Source organism: Hydra vulgaris, chromosome 01 (assembly GCF_038396675.1).
Source record: "Hydra vulgaris chromosome 01, alternate assembly HydraT2T_AEP".
Classification (NCBI taxonomy): domain Eukaryota; kingdom Metazoa; phylum Cnidaria; class Hydrozoa; order Anthoathecata; family Hydridae; genus Hydra; species Hydra vulgaris.
Window position 1 is genome coordinate 73,393,262 of NC_088920.1, and position 21,739 is coordinate 73,415,000.

The window sequence follows — 21,739 nt, forward strand, 5'->3', positions numbered from 1 at the left end:
CACTGCTTTTCAAAATATTAGCATAATTTGTGTCGATGTTACTCCAGTAATGGCAAATGCTGCTAGGCTATAGGAAAGTGGGTTTACTATACTTTTAACATGAAAAATTAAAACATAAGAGGCTAGCTCTCTCACATTTTTAATAGTTATTTGAATATCTCCTAAATCTACAAATCCAATTAACTCACCACAGTGTTTATCCCAATCCAAATCTTTTAAACTTTTATTTCATCAAACAGAATCGTGACAAATCGTTCAGAACTAGAGAAATTAGAAGTTTTATTTGCAATATCATTAATGACTTGAAGATTAAAACCTCCTTAAGAATGTATATAATTTTTGTAGTCTCTCAAGGTGCGTAAACCTGGAAGAACTAAAAATCCTGAACCAGTCTTACTATTAAAAAGCAAATGAAAATATGCTGACAAAGATTTAGCTGCTAAATTGAGACAAAATTTTATTATCATTGGATGATACTTAACACTACAGGGACTAGAAGCTTTAATATAATTTTGCTGCTCGTTTTAAAATTGTTTCATGAAGTCTGGAATATTTTTTTGATTAAAACCAAAGTACCATGTTTTAAGGCCTTGATCTAGTTTTAAATTAGCTTTTTCAATTTCTATATTCAAAACTGTTTTTAAATGTGCAATCCAATTTTCCAACTGTTTCCATTTTAAACGATGTTGTTGCAAACTTAAATTAACTCGTTCGGTGGAGGTAAAACAAATTTAATTCGTTCGGTGGAGGTAAATTTAAGAGGAGCATTCAGCTTTGCAGGTTGGTTTAAAGTTTTGTTTTTATTATTTACTTTATAATTAGTTTTAAGTTGGCATGAATAACAACAACTCAGGAATTTTATCAAAATATTTCAATTAAGTGAACAATAAAACTCATCTTGATTTAATCTAGGTTTAGCAGGAAGTTGCTTAAAAAGCAAGTAGTTAATTTTTTTTTTATTATAACATGCTTTTCAAATTTAAAGTTTTGGTTGAATAAGTCTAAACTTTTTACTTCAACACCAGGACAAAGAAGAAGAGTTTTAATATTATATATAAATTTTGATACAGAAACATTTAAAAAAGTTTTATCTTTATATCGAAGGTACAAAAGATGATCTATTGGTAACATCCAACCAAAAATTCTTATACGATAGTATAGCAACTCGTCGACATAAATTTCATATTTTGGTAAAATATGTTCTGGAGAATTACAAGTAATTACTGCAAATCTATCATCCAAAACATTTTTAACAATCACCAAGAGACAGCTTTAAAATATGTTTTTTAAAATCATCAAAAGATTTGTAATATGACTTTGGAGTTCGAGAATTTAACACTTGCGTCACTAAAAACTCCTCACGTTTTGTAATGGATATTGACCTTCGCTGTGATTTATTACTTTTCTTGGGGAGATTTAGAGTTAGCAATGCTCCATTTTTTTAAATTTTTTGAGATGAGTAAACCCAAAATTAATCTTTGGTAAGTAAAGCTCGCAAATATAAAGATTGAAAGATTCGATTCGTTTTTTCAAAGAATTATCAATCAGTCCGTCTCTAGTAATTACGTTAATAACCTCATTACTCCATTTCTTATTTGCATCATTAGTTGGAGTAGAAACTTTGAAAATGCTGATACCTTTGTGTCTTCTTTAAGTTAAACAACCAAATATTGCACAATTTTCACCAGGCATATCAAAAACATCAGTTTCAATAAAAACAGAAAGACAACTTAAAAAAATAACAGGCAACCGCTAACAACAACAATCTTTTTGGGCATGTTTGGAAGTCCGGAAACGAGAAGAAACAGTATAAAAGAATTAAAATAATGCGCTATTGTTTGCTTCCAAACTATATGCGAGCAACATGCAATTCTGAAGTGTTTAAAACAATTCTACAGTGTTTAAAACAACTGATTTGAAAGATGAGATATTAAAATCTTTTATCACTGATATGTTTAATTCTTTAGAATTTATTTTTGATACAAAGAAGTTTTCGCATTTTGCCTATTTAAAGGTATCACACTTGAAATGATTATCTTCGATCTTTCGTCGCACGATTACATATTCTCCTTCTTTTCTCAAAAAAAAAGAATCTCGTTCTCTTACTGAAGTTTTAGGTCCAGTAAAGTGCACTGATCTCTGAATCCGGTTTCTGAAAATCGTTTCGCTATTTGTGCGATTAGGTTGTTCGCATTTTTTACTATTTTTTGGTTGATTTCATATAGTTTTCAAATGGGAATGCTAAAATTTCATTGAACGACTTGTCTGAAAATTTAATTTCTTCATGCAAGTGTACTAAGCGATGTAAATTGTACACGGTGAAGGCTGGACCATAGAAATCTTTGGCGCTCTAAACAAAAAATATCTGAAGACCCTTAGCGAAATCATGATAATAGTCTCTAAAAATTTTGTTTGTATTACAAAATATACTAATAGCAATATGCAAAACAAGAAAATTTTGATAGTATTTTTTTGGTATGACAGATTTTAAAACCAATGGGCCAGTGTGCAATAAGAATGACCTAAACTCAGTTGCTTTCCAACGATCAAAATCAGCTAATGTACGTGGTTGTGGTGCAAAATCGGATGATAAATTTCCACTAAGCTCTATTAATTTACAGTTAATTGTTCGAAACTTTTGACAACCGACAAATACGTGGGCCTTGTCTCAGAAATGTAAACAATCTTTTTACAGCGCCAAAAAATTACGAGATGCATAGAATCCAAGGTGGATTGATAAATTAATGTTATTATGGCAATTAATGGAGAGCAACCAGTCAGATGAACACCTGCACATGCAAATCGGTTTAAGTCTGCTGTTATTTTAAGATCTCTTAAATTTGTACAATTAAAAATGACTCTATGTTGAACATATGTGCTAACAATCTTACACCATTCACAGGAATTGTAACCTGTGTGGTTTACAATACACTTCAGGAATGAACGAGCAGTTGCATCACAAACAAAATTCTTCAAAAAAGTAAAAAGGATTTTTTATTTATAATAATTGTTCCAGCTATATTTTGAAATTCTGCAATGAATTCACTTAGAAATTCTGTACACTTACTCTTACCAGAAAACAAAGAAATTATAAAAATGTCAAGAGAACCAAAATATCCCAATATCAGTCAAAACTGAATTCCAGTGGATTTGAAGAGTGGTAAACCATCCACATTTATGTGTAAATCAATGCTATCGTTATTATTAAAATACTCTTAATTTTCTAGCATGCACTTTTCAAAACCCGCTTGTATACCAAAATTTATAAAGGTACCTCTACATTTTTTATTTCATGGATTGATCTAGGAGTTTCTAGCAAAGTTTTTGAATCTTAAGGTAATGGTGAACCCCCATTCTTTCCTAATATTTTTAGCAAACCATTTACAAATACACGTGAGCAATTATTCCACTGATGAGTCGACTTATTTCCACTTGAAAAGCATTTGCATCTGGAATGTCGCCATCAGAAGTATCTTATGAAGACAACACAGCTTCTTCATATCCAAAGTCATTGCTATTATCAAAGACAAACTTTCACTGCTTTGACATAATTCATTTCTTGCAGATAAATGATTTGCCTCAAATTCAACATTTTCAGCGGAATAATTTGCCTGAACTTCAAAATTGTCACTCCCAATATCGTGACCTTTTTTCTGTTATGATATTTTCTCATATTAGTTCTCACATAAAGTGTATTGTAGTCTTTCCGCCTTTGCATAATTGTTTTTCTAAATATTAGATATTCTTGAAAAAGTGAGTTATGTTATTATTATAACAATTTTTAATGTTTTGTTTACTTTGACGTAATATATACAAACTACATATTTTTTAAATATAAACAATACTTCTGAAATAAGATCACAATGGTCTTATTGTCAGAAGCCTTACAAATGAGAGTACGTAAGTTTTTATAAAAACGCCTTTTTACAATAGGAGTACGTAAAAAATAACATAAAAACATTAAATTGTACTAAGACAAATGAAAATAAATTGTAAACAAGTTTAAAACAAAACTTGAACATACAAGACAATAAAAATTATTTTTTATATCAAAATAAACTAAAAATATTTAAATATATTTTCAATTGAGAGAATGAGATCTTTTAATTATTTTTAAAACAGGCTAAATCAGGGGTAAGCCGAAGTTAGGCAAAATAATGTAGTTCCAGAGATGAGTTGCACTATAAGTAATACAGAACTGATTAAATTTTGTTCGACAGAGTGGTTTATTTAGATAACTATTATTCCTCATGTTAAACTTGCTTAATGGTTTCAAAAAAAGAGACAAATCCTACTTCCACATATAAACAAAAGATAAATTTTTATATACGTTTAGTTTATATATATCGAACTGTCATTTGATTAAAAAATATTGAGGAACCGATCCGCAAAATTAATTAAACGGATTGCATATTTATGACGGCGATAGAGACATTGTTACTTGCTTTGATCAGAGCTACCTCAGGCAATGTCTCCATAACTTATGTAACAATGAATAAAAGAATAATACAGTTTAGTTAAATTATTTTCATCTAAATGAGTATGCGCCTTATATAAAACTCCGATACTTTTTAAAACTCTCAAGCAGACATAGTTAGTATAATGTTGAGTGTAATATTTCTCGTCTATGTAAACCCTCAAATATTTAGTTACAAAATTTCTTTTTATTTCAATATGGTCAATGAGAATTTTTGGTAAACTAAAGGGTTAAGTATGTTTTTTGGAGAGGGTGGAAGAAAATCCATTTTGTTTTGCTTACATTTAATGGTAATTTGTTAATTTTAAACCAATTAGATATGTCATGGAGAATTGTAGATAGATGTCACTGTTAGAAAAAGTAAGTTTGTGTCATCAGCAAACATAATACCTTGAAGATTTTATGCTTTATGCAAGTCGTTGATATATATTAAAAACAAAAGAGGGCCTAATATGGAATCTTGCGGCACACCACAGCAAACAGTTAAAAACTGTCTATTATTAAGTTCATTACAAGAAACAAATTGTTTTCTGTTAGATAAGTAGTTTGTAACCATTCAATTACTCTTTCGTTTATTCCGTAATAAATAAGTTTATAAAGCAAAATATCATGATCGTCAGTTTCAAATGTATTTGAAAGATCGAAAAAAATTCCGAATGTAAATTGAGATTTCTCAAAAGAAGTGGAAATTTCACGTACTAATTGAATAATTGCATGCTCAGTTGAGTTATTCTTTTTAGAGCCAAATTGATTGCTGTATGAAAAATTATTTAAAGTAAAATAATTAAATACTCTATTGAACATGAATCTTTCTAGTATTTTTGAAAATATAGATAGGATAGATTTAGGCCGCTAATTACTACTGTCACCACCTTTGAATAGTGGAATAGCTTTAGCAATTTCAAATTGATCAGGAAAGACTCATTATTCGATTGATGATTTAAAGACTTTAAAAAGAATATATTTTATTTGTTCAAAGCAATCTAAAATTATGTTACCATTGATTGCATCCGGTCTGCTTTATTTATTTATTTATAGTGTTTTAAAGGCTTTTTCGAACTTAACAAATAGTAACTCTTTAGATAACTCATCCAAGTGAATGCAATTATCCAAGTGAATGCAATTATCCATCGGTACTGGGAAATCTTTAATGAGGCTTCAGTGTTCAGAATTAATTGAGATTAGTGCCAATTTCAACAAAGAATTTGTTAAGTTTGTGAGCTATTTAAGTATTGTTATCTATTTTGAACATGTGTGGCTTTGATTTACCGGTAATTTCTTTTATTATTTTCCAGGAGCGTTTACAATTATTTTTTTGTTTTATTGAGAACTTTAGGATATTATTGTTTTTTGAATTTTTATTAAATTTTTTCAAAAAGAATTTTGTAATCTTTGTATATTTCTCATTGGCGAATAATTTGTTATTTAGATATTTTATTTATATTTTCTGCCTAACTTTTGTTGGTTTTTTTAACCTTTGGTAACAATGTATTATTTATTTATTGTTTATTCATATAAAGGATAATTGGCATCATAAACAGAGTAAAATGTATTAAACAAATTATCGTAAAGTTGTTTGCGTTATCACAAAAGTTGATGTTCTTCCAATGAAGCAATGATAATTGTGTTTTAACTTGCTCAACATTTTTTGGTTATAGTTGCGTAATCTAACTTTTATGTTAGTTTTAGTCCTAATTTTAGAGTTCAAGTTAATGGTAAAAATAATAGGGAAATGGTCATATATTTTTGTTAATAAGATTTAAACTTTATTCAAGTCATTGTTAGAAATATCAGTTGTTAAAATGTTATCAATTAGAGTAGCTGATTTTGGTATTTCTCTCTGGTAGGGCGATTTATTGAAGGAATGGCTCCCATTTCGAAAATAGAATCATAATAATTTTTCTTTTTAATGCCCGTAGAGTAAGGGAAGCAATTCATTTTGAAATCCCTTACAATAATTTTTTTTTTTTGAGGATGCCTTTTTTGAAATGATTTTCTTCAAAATAGATACTTATGTTCTCGGCCACACCGTTCGGAGGCCTATAGCAACAGCTCAGTAAATTTTTTTTTGATTGATTGTTTAGAATTTCAGTAGGTAAAATTTCTTTATCGCAGTCAGAAACACTTAAATCATTCCTAATATAATGTGTAATACTTTACTTTACATAAATATTAATTCCTCTACTGCGTTTATTGATTAGTCTCTCTTGAGAAATTAACTTATAGTAAGGAAGATTAAAATTTGAAGTATTATTTAAACATTTTTCAGATATCCAGCTTTCAGTTTAACAAATTACATTTGAAAAGTTGTTCGTTTATTAAAAAAATTGAGAAGATCTTCAAATTTGCGGTTTAAGCTTCTGATATTTATATAAAGAGTTCTTTGTTGATCAAAAATATTGCCTAATTTGTTAGGATAGTTATATGAACAATCCGTAATAATGTCATTGAATTAATTTATATCAAGGTTGACGTTTTCATCAGGTGAAAAGTGTCCTATTTCGAAAAATTACAACTACCCAGCCGGCACAAAGACGTCTATAAGACGTCTAATGGTAACATAAGTAAGCGTCTCAAGTACGTCTTAAGACGTCTATCTGTTAAAATCTTTAAGACGTCTTGTATAGACTTATTGCGACAGACGTCTGTAAGAAGTCAAGAATAATATGTGTTTTAGACGTTTAATTAAAAACTCGCCTAAGTATCTAAAGAAAGTCTTGAGGCGTCTATTTGAAACACCTTTAAGACGTCTTGCCGAGACGTTTTGCCGAAACGTCTACTAGACGTTCTCTCAGCATTTGTAGTATTACATACCAAATAAACTAATAAAACAGATTCAACATTTAAATTGAATTTAAAATCATTATTTATATTTTTTTACGTATAAGATAAGTAATACCCGAAATGTTAAAAGAACTATATAGCTGCAATAAAGCATACAAAATCATTTTTACTTTTTATACGACTGCTATCTTTTTTGCTCGATCTGTTGTGTTTATTTCGTGCGTGACAAAAGTTGGTGCAAAATCAATTAAATATGTTCTTGATCATATCTTTGTAATCAGGCCCTCCTATAGGCTTCAGTTGTAAAATCTAAATAGTAAAAGTCACATTAAACTAGCAGATTTGAGTGCCCTAAAACACACACACGTGTGTACCGACATAAAAAAATTGATAAATTAATCTTACTTTTACATCTAGAAATGAATCCGATTTCTTATTTTCTTCAAACACGAAAAACTTTTTTTTCGATTTTATATACACTATGTCAAATAAAGATATTAGAGTTTTTGAGAAATTGAAGTTGTTGGTAAAGAAAATTAATTGGATATATCGCTCACCCATTTAACAACTTTTTCTTAAAATGCCAGAACTAGTTGTTAAAAAGGTAAAAAAAATTTTAAATGTTTTTTTTTCTATTTACCATTAAAATTATAATATATAATTCAAAAAATTTTGACACAATTCATACAATATTCTCAATTTATTTAGTATTAAAATTTGGATTTTAAAAAATCTTAATTTCTAATACTAAATAAATTGAGCTCCCTACTATTCAATTTTATCAACTATACAATAAATAAATTTAAACTCACAATAAATAAATTTAAAGTAATATAAAAGAAATCATCATTCTAGTTTAATTGATAATTAAAAATTTAAAATTTTTTAATTAACTTACTTGCATTTGATATAGGATATGTTAAACTTGAACTTGGAATTTGAATTGATTCATCTGAAGTAAATAATTTTGCTAAAATGAAAAAATTTAATCAGTATTAAAATCATAGCAGAAAATTATGAACATATTTTCAGTTTTCAGAAATACATTTGTGCATTACCAGAGGTGTTGGAATTGTAGACTCCACCACTATTTTTTACCTTCGCATAATGCTAGTGTGTTATTTAATCATTTATACTGAGTGGCCACCTATTTTAAAAATCAAATTCTCCGATTTTTTCCTGATTTATCACAACTGAATTTATATTTTCTGATAAACAAAATAATAATAATCAGTAAAAAATAAACTATGAAAAAAAAATTTGATAAGTTGAAAGTTTACTTTGATTTGTTCTGAAAATAATTTAAACGCCATAAATTGTCACTGACCTAAAAAAAATTACCAACTTTCCCTGATTTTTAACATTTTGACAACCCTGATTTATACTACTATTATATAACGATGATCATGAAACGACTTTAAATCAATTCCAACTTCTTAACACTCAATCTCATTGCCATCCTTTTCTTTATTATTTATTCATCCTTCATCCTGAGTTGTATACTATCTCTCTTTAAATCGGCGATCGTGTAGCACCATTTGATGAATTTTGGCGATGTTTTCATTGGTAGTTGTAGGTTTTTAACGTTTCTCGTCTACCAAGCTCTGACGGCCATGTTTGAATTCAGCTGCCCATAATTTCACTATGGTAAATGATGGTGCAGAGTCCCCATATACAGAATCCATCTCATCTTTGATTTGCGTAGGCGTATTGCCTTTCAAAAACAAATATTTAATGACAGCTCGATACTCGATTTTGTCCATTTTCACAAAATTACTCACATCAACTCACTCAAACGACAATTTCATAACAACTGCGCGTTCAAGATGGCTGAAACATTGGTAAATAACTATCAACATATGAAACAAAATTCACTTGTTTTTATTTACGAGTGCTGCCATCTTCACGTCGAGGAAACTTTTCAAATCACCCTCGTATATATATATATATATATATATATATATATATATATATATATATATATATATATATATATATATATATATATATATATATATAGATATATATATCGTTTTGTCTTCTAAAGATACATTAAGGATGTTCTGAATGCAATAACGATCTTTATAAGCATCATTTCTTTAATCCTAACTGCTTAGATCACAGTTTTAGATCAAACGTCTATAGACAAATAAGATATAGTGAACAAGACACGACTTGTGCCGGCTGGGTTAACGATTTACAACTATTTGCTTTAGACAATTTGGTTTTGTTATAAATTAGAAAAACTTTCCTAGCCCCGTATGTTAAAAAAAAAAGTTATATTTTATTATCTCTACAAAAAATAGAATCAAACTTAAGAATTGCGTATTTACCTTCTTTTCTCAGTCTATTCACTTCATCCCAGAGTTTTTTACGCTTTTCTATTCTTTCCTTTGCAAAGTCTTTGTTAACGAACACACCTGTTCCGCCTAGTTTTTTTGAGTTTTATAAAATTAACTTTTTATCGTTGAAATTTAAACGTTTTAAAACAATTGATAGCTCTTTTCCTGTTTTTATTAATATATATATATATATATATATATATATATATATATATATATATATATATATATATATATATATATATATATATATATATATATATAAATATGTATATAAAGTACTACATATATACATGTATATATATATATATATATATAAATATATAAAAATATATATAAAGTACTACATATATACATGTATATATATATATATATATATATATATATATATATATATATATATATATATATATATATGTATATATGTATATATATATGTATGTATTACATATATATATATATATATATATGTATATATATTATATATATACATGTATCTAATATATATTATATTATATATATGTATATATATATATATATATATATATATATATATATATATATATATATATATATATATATATATATATATATATATATATGTATATATATATGTATGTATATATATATATATATATATATATATATATATATATATATGTATATATTATATATATATATATATATAAATATGTATATATATATATATGTATATATTATATATATATATATATATATATATATATATATATATATATATATATATATATATATATATATATATATATATATATATGTATATACATACAGTGCGTTTCAAAATTCACAGTCACTTTCAAGAATATATATAATATATAATTCTAGAGTACAGTGCAATGTTATACATCAAATGGATCAACCTGCAATCCATTCTTTTCAATACACAGATGGAGTCTACGGAAAGTGCGGTTATTAATGAAATTAATGTAAGCAAATGCTATGTTATTCAGCAAATGACTGTTAAATAACTGTTTTCAATTCTTGTTTGGTTTTCACATTCTCTCTTACAATTTTCGGTTTCAACATCCTCCACAGAGCATTGTCGCAGGAGGGAAGATTTAGGCTACGTGGAGGCCAGGGGGTCAGTACAATTTTACCTACCCAGCGATCTGCAAAATTTTAATTCAGAACTTTCCTCGTTTTTAGGGCGATGTGAGCAGGTGCTCAATTGTGCAAGAAATGTGAATAAAATTTGTTTTTTATTTAGAGCTGGCAAAAGTTGTGTCTGCAAAAGCTGATTATAAGAATCTGCTGTTGTGGAACCCTACATGGAAAATGGCCCAAATCAAGTACTTTGCAGACATTACTGTCCATGCATTGCTGTTCGCGGATGCTGGGCAATTTGTTCATAAAAATGTGGATTTGCCTTGCTCCACATGCAGATTTGTGACCCTTTAACTTCTGCATAAAAAGCACATTTATCACTGAAAAAAATATTGTCACGACGTCTGGCATTATCATATTTATTCAATATTGCCTGAAAAGAAGTTACTTGTGTTTCATAATCAGCTTCACCTAAGAATTGCACTTTGACTGGCTACCAACTTCTGTAGTTAGATCTCTCAGTTTTGGCCACAAAGTCGTTCGGGACATTTCAAGCTCTTCTGATCTTTGACTAGAAAATAAAATAATGAAAGAGTAAATGTTTAACAAAGAATATTGTATTGATTCAATAAATAAAAGTAAAAGAAGACCTACCTTAATGATGTCTTGGGATTTTCTTGAACTGACTGCTGCACTGTGTTTTGTGTGTCACAATGTTTATTTGGACAACCAGAAATGTGTTTGTCAACAATGGATCCAGTTTGGAATTATTTTTCTGACCATAATTTAATATATTTGGCACGTGGTGGTTCACAGTCAAACCGTTCACGTATTTTAGCCTTCACTGCTTTTATGGCTGAAACAGACTTGTCGCTCTCATAATACCATACAGAGGCCAAAACACGATATTCAAACGTATATTCGCTCTGCTCAGCCATCTCGAAATAATTGAATAAAAGAAAAATCAATAAGTTAATTAATTAAAATATATATATTGTAAATTTTTATTAAATTAAGAAAAAAATTCCCAAATTTAAATATAAATAAATGCAGCAATTTATGAATATGAATTTATAAGCAATGGTGGATAAAAAATCAGAATAAAAAGTACTTCCCTGAATAATTTTTGAAAATGATGTGAAGGTTTTCTCTTATCTTATTTTTCCTCCATTGTTTTTTTAATGTAAAAGGTATTAAAAGTATATGTAAAACAAAACATATCTAATAATAAAAGACAAACAACAAGGTTTTTTAAGAAGATTAATGATTGAGCTATCGTTAGGAAAAAGTTTTATAGTTGAATTGCGTGGAAGAAATTTCTTCAAGCGGACATTGACGTCGTTTCCTTGAAATATTGTGAATATGTTTTGAGCGGTATTTTTTTAAGAGCGCTTTTGAGGTATTTTGTAATTCTAAATTGAACGCGAAACTTATGAAAATGAGAGTACTTTAGTAAAAGAGAAAATATAGAATTTCAACGTTGTGTTCACTGCGAGAAAGCAATAGTTTTAAAACGCTTTTTTCACACTCTGAAGTTTAGTTGTAATATTCAATCCGATAGCCATTTTTCACGACCAAAAAATCACTTGACTATATATAATAAAATTATTATTAAGTCCAGTGGTGGAATAGGGTGAACTAACAAAGAGAAGCAAAGTATTAATCAAGATAAATTCAGATTTCACTTAGCTTTGGCTTTTTAATGAAGTTTAATGAACACTTGATTATTAATAAAAATTTGAAAACAAAAGTTTCTTACCTTCAAGTGTAATAATAATGTTAAATCCGATGGTTACACACAAACACAAAAAACTAGCATTTAAACTATCAGCATTAAGTTAAAAAATATATGAGATCAAACATCATGTTAAAAGATGTATGATATTAAATATTAAGTCAAAAAATATATGAGATCATGCACAAATGTCTCATGTTTTAAACTATTTGCATGAAAACTAATTTAAACGATGTAAAACGATCCCAATCATAGCACGAGTATCTTTGAAAAATGTCGAAAACGCAGTATTCAGGACTTCCGGAAAAAGTAGGTGACGGAAAAATTCGGAATTCCACATACCTAATATGCAATCATCTTTAAGGCGTCTTTTAAATGTCTCAGTTTCATCTCAGATGTCTCAAGACATATGTGACGCTAAATTGACGTCTCTTAGACGTCTTGGTGCCACTGGGTTGTGATACACTGGGTTGTGATACACACAAGTGCATAATGTAGCATTTTAACTACAAAGCTTAAAAGATCAATATTTACATTATAATTCTATGAATTAGCTAATATAAATTGTAAACTACTCACCCAAAAACCACAAAATATTTTTTTCAGTACAAATAATAAAGTTAAAGTAAATACAACGTCTCTGAGTTGCCAATGAAAACAACGTTTTAAAAATTGTGTACCGAAGTTGCGTTTAAGAAGTATTTATTGACTAATGTCGTCAGCGACAGGGGGAAACCCTCTGTTATCCCGCTTCAACTTTTATTTAGCAAAGTAGTTACAACAATGTAATAGTAGTTTGAAGAGTATTTATGTGTGTATGCCAAGTAAATTCAGTTTGTATCATATTTGAAACTAGGTGAAATGAAGGGTTAAACTTCTCATATATTTTGTTTTGGGCATAATATATAATTATTTTTGATATTGATTCTTTTTGATAGCAAATAAGTTTTATTTTTATTTTTCTTTATTAAATCATTGATTACTGACCATGTGTGTGTGTGACCATGTTTTTTTAGTATCTAACTTACATTTAGCAATTTGTTTGCTGTAATATATTTTTTTAGTTTTTTTAAGAAGATTGATATAACAGTATTTTTATGTTATATAACTTTTCATTACATATGTTGTTATTTTTAAGAACCTTGTTGTATAGTTTTTGTTTGGTTTTAAGCACTTTATTAGAGTTTTATCCATGCATGGAATACCAAGTGTATTTGTTTTTATTATTATAACCTCATTTGGACATGTTTTATTAAAAATCTCTTGAAATTTGTCAAAAAATAAGTTACACTCTTTATATGCATTTTAACTTTTATAAGCGTCACTCCAATTTTTCTCTATATAATTTGTTAGATACCTTGTTTGTATTAATAGTTGAAAGATTACTTTTTTTTTAGCTTAAAATTTTAAGTTGATGCTCTGAAATAGCTGTAATATTTTTTATGTTAATATATATAGGAATGATTACTAATATCAATCTTAAATATACTTGCCTCAAATGACGTTTCTAAGTAAATTTAAATAAAATATTTTCGATGACAGTTGCAGAAGTTCTATTTACCCGAGTTGGTTTATTAATTGTAGGCAAAACATTGTATTTAAATAACATGTCAAAAAAAACTCTGTTATAGGAAACTTGTGATATGTTAAAGCACTCAAATTTGTACCACCAGGAATATATAATTTTTTTCTTTCTTTGTTAATTTTTAAATGCTATTTTCAATAAAATCTTGAAATGGTTTCATTTTACCATTAGTTGGTCCTATATACATCTAATTATAATGTTTTTATTTTTTAGAATAATTATTTTTTAGTTTGATTAATTACTTCGATAAAAAGGCTTTATAGTTATTATTTGCAACACATAGTTGCTTTTTTATTTTAAAAGAATACTTTTCAATTATATAAACACCTAGTCCTTCGCCTTTTTTATCTTCTCGTGATTGGCTTATTAGTTTGGGATTTGACAAACTCTAATTGAAAATCGATTCTAACGGACTTTCGTATTCATACCTCCGACTTGATTTAAGTCTCTGACAGAGATATGGCATCGAACGTGTAATTGACAATATCTGAAAACTCTTTAAATTTCTCATAATATTGACGCATACTTCCTATGTTTAAGTGAATAAGAATAGAAAAAGAAATTTTATCTTATTTAATTTTAAATTTATAGGGATCAAGATATGGTGTTTTAATTAAACTCATTTGATTTCCTTGATAAACTTTTAAGTTCTTTCTAGAAGGATTATTAAAGGAATGTCCCTAAAAGGATCAGAATTTATATTTTCAAAATCAACTTTCTCAAAAACATTAATCGCCATTTTTGATAAATAAAAGTATAAACTCATATACAAATATATTTTTTTTTTTCTCTTTTTATAATGTACAAACTTTCACCTTATATAAAGAGAAAAAAATTTGATTTGCCTTGTTTGAATTCACAAACTAAAAGTTTGTTATAAACAACTTTAGCAAAATAATCATTTTATCTATGGGTTTTTGCCTTTGCAAATTTTTCTTTGAGAATTTTTTCTCGTCGTCCCACTAAAATCTTTGCTAATATTCGTACCTTTTAGTTTCGAGACTTTTTTCATTAATTTTTTTATCTTCAAAATCATGCAGTTTTAAAACAAAAGTTCTCTCTTGACCAAGATAACTTTGCCAAGTCTATGTGCACATTCGATTTTTATTTCTCGATCATTTTCAAGCTTTTTAGCAAACAATTTCTTCACTTTTAGTTTTAGTGATTTCAATTATCACCACTTTTAACGGGACCATCGATTCGTAAATTGCTTCTCCTGTTCCGATCTTTTATATCAACGCTTTTTAGTTGGGGTCATATCCAGCAAGCATTTAATGCTGATTCAACGTTGAAAACGCGTTGATTAAAGGACGTTGAATTGGAAACAAAAAGCAGGCGTTGAATTAGAAACAAAAAATTGACGTTGAAATATCAACATTGATTCAACCTCAATAAATTAACGTTGAACTGACGTTGATTTACAGGCGTTTATTTAAGCGTTGATTTAGAAACAAGAAACCAGCGTTGAAATATCAACATTGATTCAAGATCAAAAACTTACTAAAATGTATTTTTTTTTTTAAGTTTTCAGGGAAAGGAATAATCAAATTTTTATTTTCGCAACAACCTTTACTCTCATTTGACTCAAACGTCACAATCCACTCTACAAACATTATCATCTTGATTATCTTTATCGTCTTCTTTTATTAACTTTTTTTATCTTCTTTTTCGTGGTTGTAAGATTTTCGTTTACTTCCATTTAAAGCGATAAGGTGCAAACTTCTTGCAGGAGGCAAATAATGTCTGAGTTTCTTTGTATGTTGCTTTTGCATAACAGCGCTTAATTGATTAATCGATTCTAGAAAATAAATGCAAAAATATTTAAATTTAGTCAAGCACATGAAACTGAAAAGAAAGAAGAAAAGAAATTTTTTAATTTATATCATTTTATTTAAATAAAGACAAGAAGTTTACAATTTTCATGAAAACTGATTTTTTTGTTAAATTTTTTCATTTTTTTAATTTGTTCAAGAAAAGTTTACTTTTTTTAAGTTTTTTTACAACTATTTTTTGTGAATTTAAAGACACTCATTTTTTTTAACAGGCAGCCGTAAATAACACAATGTAAATAACAACATATATTCCTGATCAAAACTGAAAAGAAAATAAATAAATAAAGCTTTTAAAAATCTTGATTCGTTACATGCACACACAAACACACATATACAGATACATAGATATGCTTAGACAAACATGTATACACATATGCATATACATTTGCATACAGAAATACACATATGTGCCTACATACACTTACATAGAAAAATATGCATACCCATATAGATATACAGTTTTAAAAGTATATAAAACTTTACAAATGTCTGACCAACATTATACAAACTATGAGGGAAAATATTTACATATATTAATAATAATACAGGACAACGCAAGCATTGAACCAAAAAAACCAAGACAAAATGCAATACGCGACATTTTCTAACAATCACAGTACTCAAAATAAACTAAAAATGCACAAGAAAACAACAAACAATGTAAACAGTGCACAAAAATACATGATAAAATAAACAACTTGAAAAAATTTAGGACATTTTAATCAGTATTCAAAAATGCATTACAATATAAACAATGTAAAAAATAATTCAACAAATAATTGTTCTATTTTGTTCTTCTTATGCTGTGAAGTTCGCTGTAAAAACTGTATTTAATATTTTTGTTAGTGACTTTTTTAATGATGTTTTCCATTTCCAAACTTTTTTTAACTTGTAACTTTGAATTTAGTAACTTGTAGTTTATTTTGTGTTTATTTGTGTGTGTTTTTTTGTTTTGTTTTCTACAGTTATTTCAATTATTCAAACATTTTGTTTTTGTTGTTACAATGTCTATTAATTTTCTTTATTTTTCTTCTACTTTAAGAATAATTTTTTGATTTTGATTTTTTATTATTTATCTTTTTATCCTCTTCTTTTTTTTCGTTAAAAAGTATATATAGTTTTCTGATAAAAGGTTTCTCAGAAAACTATATACATATAGTTTTCTGATAAACCTTCTGAAGGTAAAACATACGGTCAAAGAACAAAAAATTGATTTGATTTTTCTAATTTATTACTGCATTGTTCTTTAAGAACATGGAATACTCTAATTTGAGAATACACTAAAATGATTTACGCACACACAAACTCACACACACACACACACACACACACACACACACACACACACACACACGCACACACACACACACGCACACACATATATAGATATATATATATATATATATATATATATATATATATATATATATATATATATATATATATATATATATATTTAAACATATATATGGTAATAATACATCAGAACCATTAGTGGTTGAATTAGAGAATGAAATAGCACGGAACAAGATGTTGTCTGCAGCCAAGGAACTGTCAACAACTGAGGTATACAAAAAAGTATATATAAGAGCTGATTGCTCTCCTGATGAGCAGGCTGAATTTGCACAATTGAATAAAGAGAGAAAGGAGGCAAATAAAGACTTACAACGCAATAGTAACCTAGACAAGCTCTTTCGATTTGTCATTAGAAGCGGAAAATTGTTTTGCATTGACGTCACTACAACAGGCTTTGGCAACCGCAAAGTTCACCCATTTGTCAAAGAAAGCATTGCCAAGCATGCCCGGAGGAGCCCATACCAGCCACTCTTATAAACCTCACCAAAAGTTACATAATGAACAACTACCTATGTATTAGAAGCAAAATATTATGAGAAATGATAAAACATTTAACTTTTATTACACCAATGCTACCTCATTGAACTCTAATAAATTATGCGAGCTGTCCGCACTTGCTCTGACAAACAAAATAGATATTATCGCAATTACAGAGACTTGGTTCAAATTGGATACAATTAAAAACATTGATGGATATGACCTATATCACACAGATAGAGATAGACCTGGAAGAGGAGTAGCCACTTACGTAACTAAAAATCTTAAACAAATATAGAAGTTGTCAATCCACAACTTAACAATACAAAGATTGAACAAGTCTGGTGTTCAATAAATTGTAATAATTTTAAATTAATTGTTGGTTGTATATATCGACCACTAAATTCTACAGCTGGTTACTCAAAATCAATTTTAAACTCAATCAAAACTGCTTCAAAACTCATGAATGGCAAAAAATGCACGGATCTCATTGTTGTAGGAGATTTCAATTTCCCTAATATAGTTTGGACAAATGACGGTGCAATAACTCATTCAAATGAAAACTCAACTGAGCATGAATTTATTAAAGTTTTAAATGATTGTTCTTTATACCAAATAATAAACTATCCAACATTTAAACAAAGTGGTTCTGTTCCTGCAGTTAACACCCTTGACCTTGTTTTAGCTTGCAATCTGAATTGCATAGATTTTCTTTATTGTAGTCGACAGTTAGGTTACTATGAAAAGGGAAGATACTATTACTCCATCACTTGGCAATATTTTACTAGTTTTAGTGACAATATAGTATTCACAAGAGATAACTTTTGCTTTAAAAAGGGTAAATATACAAAAATGATTGAATACTTGAAATAAGTCAACTGGATTAAGCTATTTTTTGATAAATCAGTCTGTGAGTGCTATGAGTTATTTTTACATATTTATAATGAATCTTGTCGATTGTTTGTTCCTATTTTTAATAACGAAAAAAAGAGATGCCAACCATGGCTGGATACAAAAGTTAAAAAGGCAATAAAGATGAAACAATCTCTATTTTATTCGAATGCGCATCGGCAAAGTCAAAAATCTCGAAAGGAATTTAACAAAATTTGCACTAATGTTAAAAAACAAATTAAAAGATCAACTCAAGAATACAAAATAGATTTAGTAAAAAATGCAAATCTAACAGCTAAACTTTTATTCTCTTACGTAAATAAAAAACAAAATGTTAAGTCCCAAATTAGAGCCATGAAAAATAAAAAAAAACAAATAACGACTGAAATATCAGACATTTAAAATATATTAAATAAGCAATTTAAGTCAGTCTTTGTAAAAGATGATGACCAAGCAATACCCAAGTTCTTGCAAAGATGTAAAAATAAGTGTGATATAGTATATTATCTGATATGATTACCAATGAAAAAATACTTAAAATGTTAGAAAGTATTGATGAGTCAAAAGCAATGGGTTTTGATGAAATTAGTCCGTTTGTTTAAAAACATGCTGCAAAAGGTTTTGTTGATCCAATTGTCTATATTTTCAAATTGAGTTTTGACACTGGTTGTGTTCCATACCATTGGTCTGTTGCAAATATATCAACTAATTATAAAGGGGCATCAAAACTTGAACCAGAAAACTATAGACCAATATCCTTGACGTCTGTGCTTTGTAAATTATTCAAAAAGCTTATTCAGGACATAACTCAAGAACATTTAGATTCAAATAGTCTTATTTCTGAAAGGCAAATCGGTTTTGTTCTAAACAAATGATGCACAACAAAATTGATTGAAACAATTGACACCATTACATATGAAGCTGCAAAGTGTAAACCGTTGTGCGTAATATATCTTGACTTCTCAAAAGCTTTTGATAAAGTAGAACACAAAAAGTTATTGAAAAAGATTGAAGCATATGGTATAACAGGAAAAATATATAACTGGATTAAAAGTTTCCTTACAAATAGGAAACAAAGAGTTACTATTGGTAATACATTTTCAGAATGGTATCTGATTACCAGTGGCGTTCCTCAGGGTTCGGTTCTGGGTTCCATTTTATTTCTGCTATTCATAAACGACTTGCCAGAAGTTGTGCAAAACACATTTAAAACGTATACTGACGATAGCAAATTAATAGCCATAGAAAAGTCCCTTGATAAACACTCAGAAATATGAACTGACCTTGACAACATTGTGAAGTGGTGTAACGATTGGCGTATGGAACTTAATTACAAAAAATGTAAAGTGATGAGATTCGGCAATCAAAATGCTCTTCGAGGTTTTGTTAAACCATACACATTAAATGTAAATGGAATGAATTATGACATCACCAACAGTGTAATAGAGAGAGATCTTGGTATTTTTATGCAACCGGATATGAAATGGAAACATCAAACACAAGTACGTGTTATCAAAGCTTTAAATATACTAGGTTAGTTAAATAATGCATTTGAAAGTAGAGATGTAATATGTGAAAAAATTTTGTATACAACCTATGTTCGACCACATCTTGAATTTGCGGCTCCAGCATGGAGTCCACCAAACCTAGCTGAAATTTAATTGCTTGAACAAGTTCAACACAGGGCCACAAAAATACCTTACTCAAATCGAAGGCTTTGTTATAAAATACGGCTAGTTAGAATGGGGTTAACGACATTAAATCTAATAAGAAAACGAAGAGATTTGGTTTGATTATACAAGATATTGAACCATTTAGAGTACGTTAATCTGAATGTCAAACCATTCTTTAAGTCAAATGTTGAATTAGATGGCCTGTATTCCTCAACTTAACTTTATATATATATATATATATATATATATATATATATATATATATAAATAGATATATATATATATATATATAGATATGCATATATAAACAGTATTGGAAAAAACATTTGCAACCAACATCAAACAATGCTAAAAAGTGTTCTTTATTTTACATGTCTTAAAAACAAAACGAACTATACCACCACAGCAAACAGTTTAGAAGTCTGGAGTCATAGCATGCCATGACATGAGCAATCAGCTGACAGGTGGCAGCACACAGTCAGAATTTCGTTGACAAGTGCCATTTTGCAGCGGACAAAACAAGTGCAACTTTTTGGTTTGTTTCATTATCTTAAGTCTGGTCCGTGTTAACGTCATGGAAGTTTTTTAATATTTAAAGGAAGTATCCGGAAATTTCCAGAAGTTTTCAGATGCATGCAGAAGCTTCCAGAAGTTTCCAGAAGAAGCATCTGGAAGCATCCAGTAGCATCCAGAAAGATTCAGAAACATTCAGAAGCATCCTGACGCATCCAGAAGCTTCCAGAAGCATCGAAAAGAAGCATCTAGAATCTTCCAGAACAGGTTCACACAGGTTCATTTTACTATATAAGAGACATGTAAATCGACATGTAATTCAGTCATTATATAAAAGTCGATCAGCCAGTATTATCAAGACAGTTTATTGAAGTGAGTTTTATAAAAGTGTTTTTTCAAAGAACATCAATACAAGAAGTGAAATACAGCAAGTGTTTCATTACATCAATACAGTCCACATCCAACCAAGACGTTGTGTTCCACAGAGCATTATTGTATCATCACAAGGTAAATGTAACACGGTAAGCCTTGAGAAGCATGATTATTTATTTTTATTATTTTTATGACTCCAAGTACAAAATGGTTCCCGACAGTCTTGGATTGGAACTAAGAAAGAAAATTATAGGCGATTACGTAAGTGGAATGTCACTTGTCGCGTGAAAAAATGGGCCGTATCAAGACTATGTTCCAAATATCGTTCTACGAGGAAGATAGCAGCAGATAACAAAGGTGGAAGACCGCGTTTCATCACTTCTCGAGAGGATTCTATGATCGTCAGATCCGTGAAGAAGGATCCCTGGATATCATCATTCGAGATACAAAAGCAATTAGAGCTGCCTGTATCGGACCGAACAATCAGACGACGTGCTGTTGAAGCCGGATTGTTTTCCCGACGCCCTGCAAAGAAACCGCTGATTTCACTAAAAAACCAGAAGAAAAGACTCCTTTTTGCTACATCTCATATTGACTGGAATATTCAGAAATGGCAAAC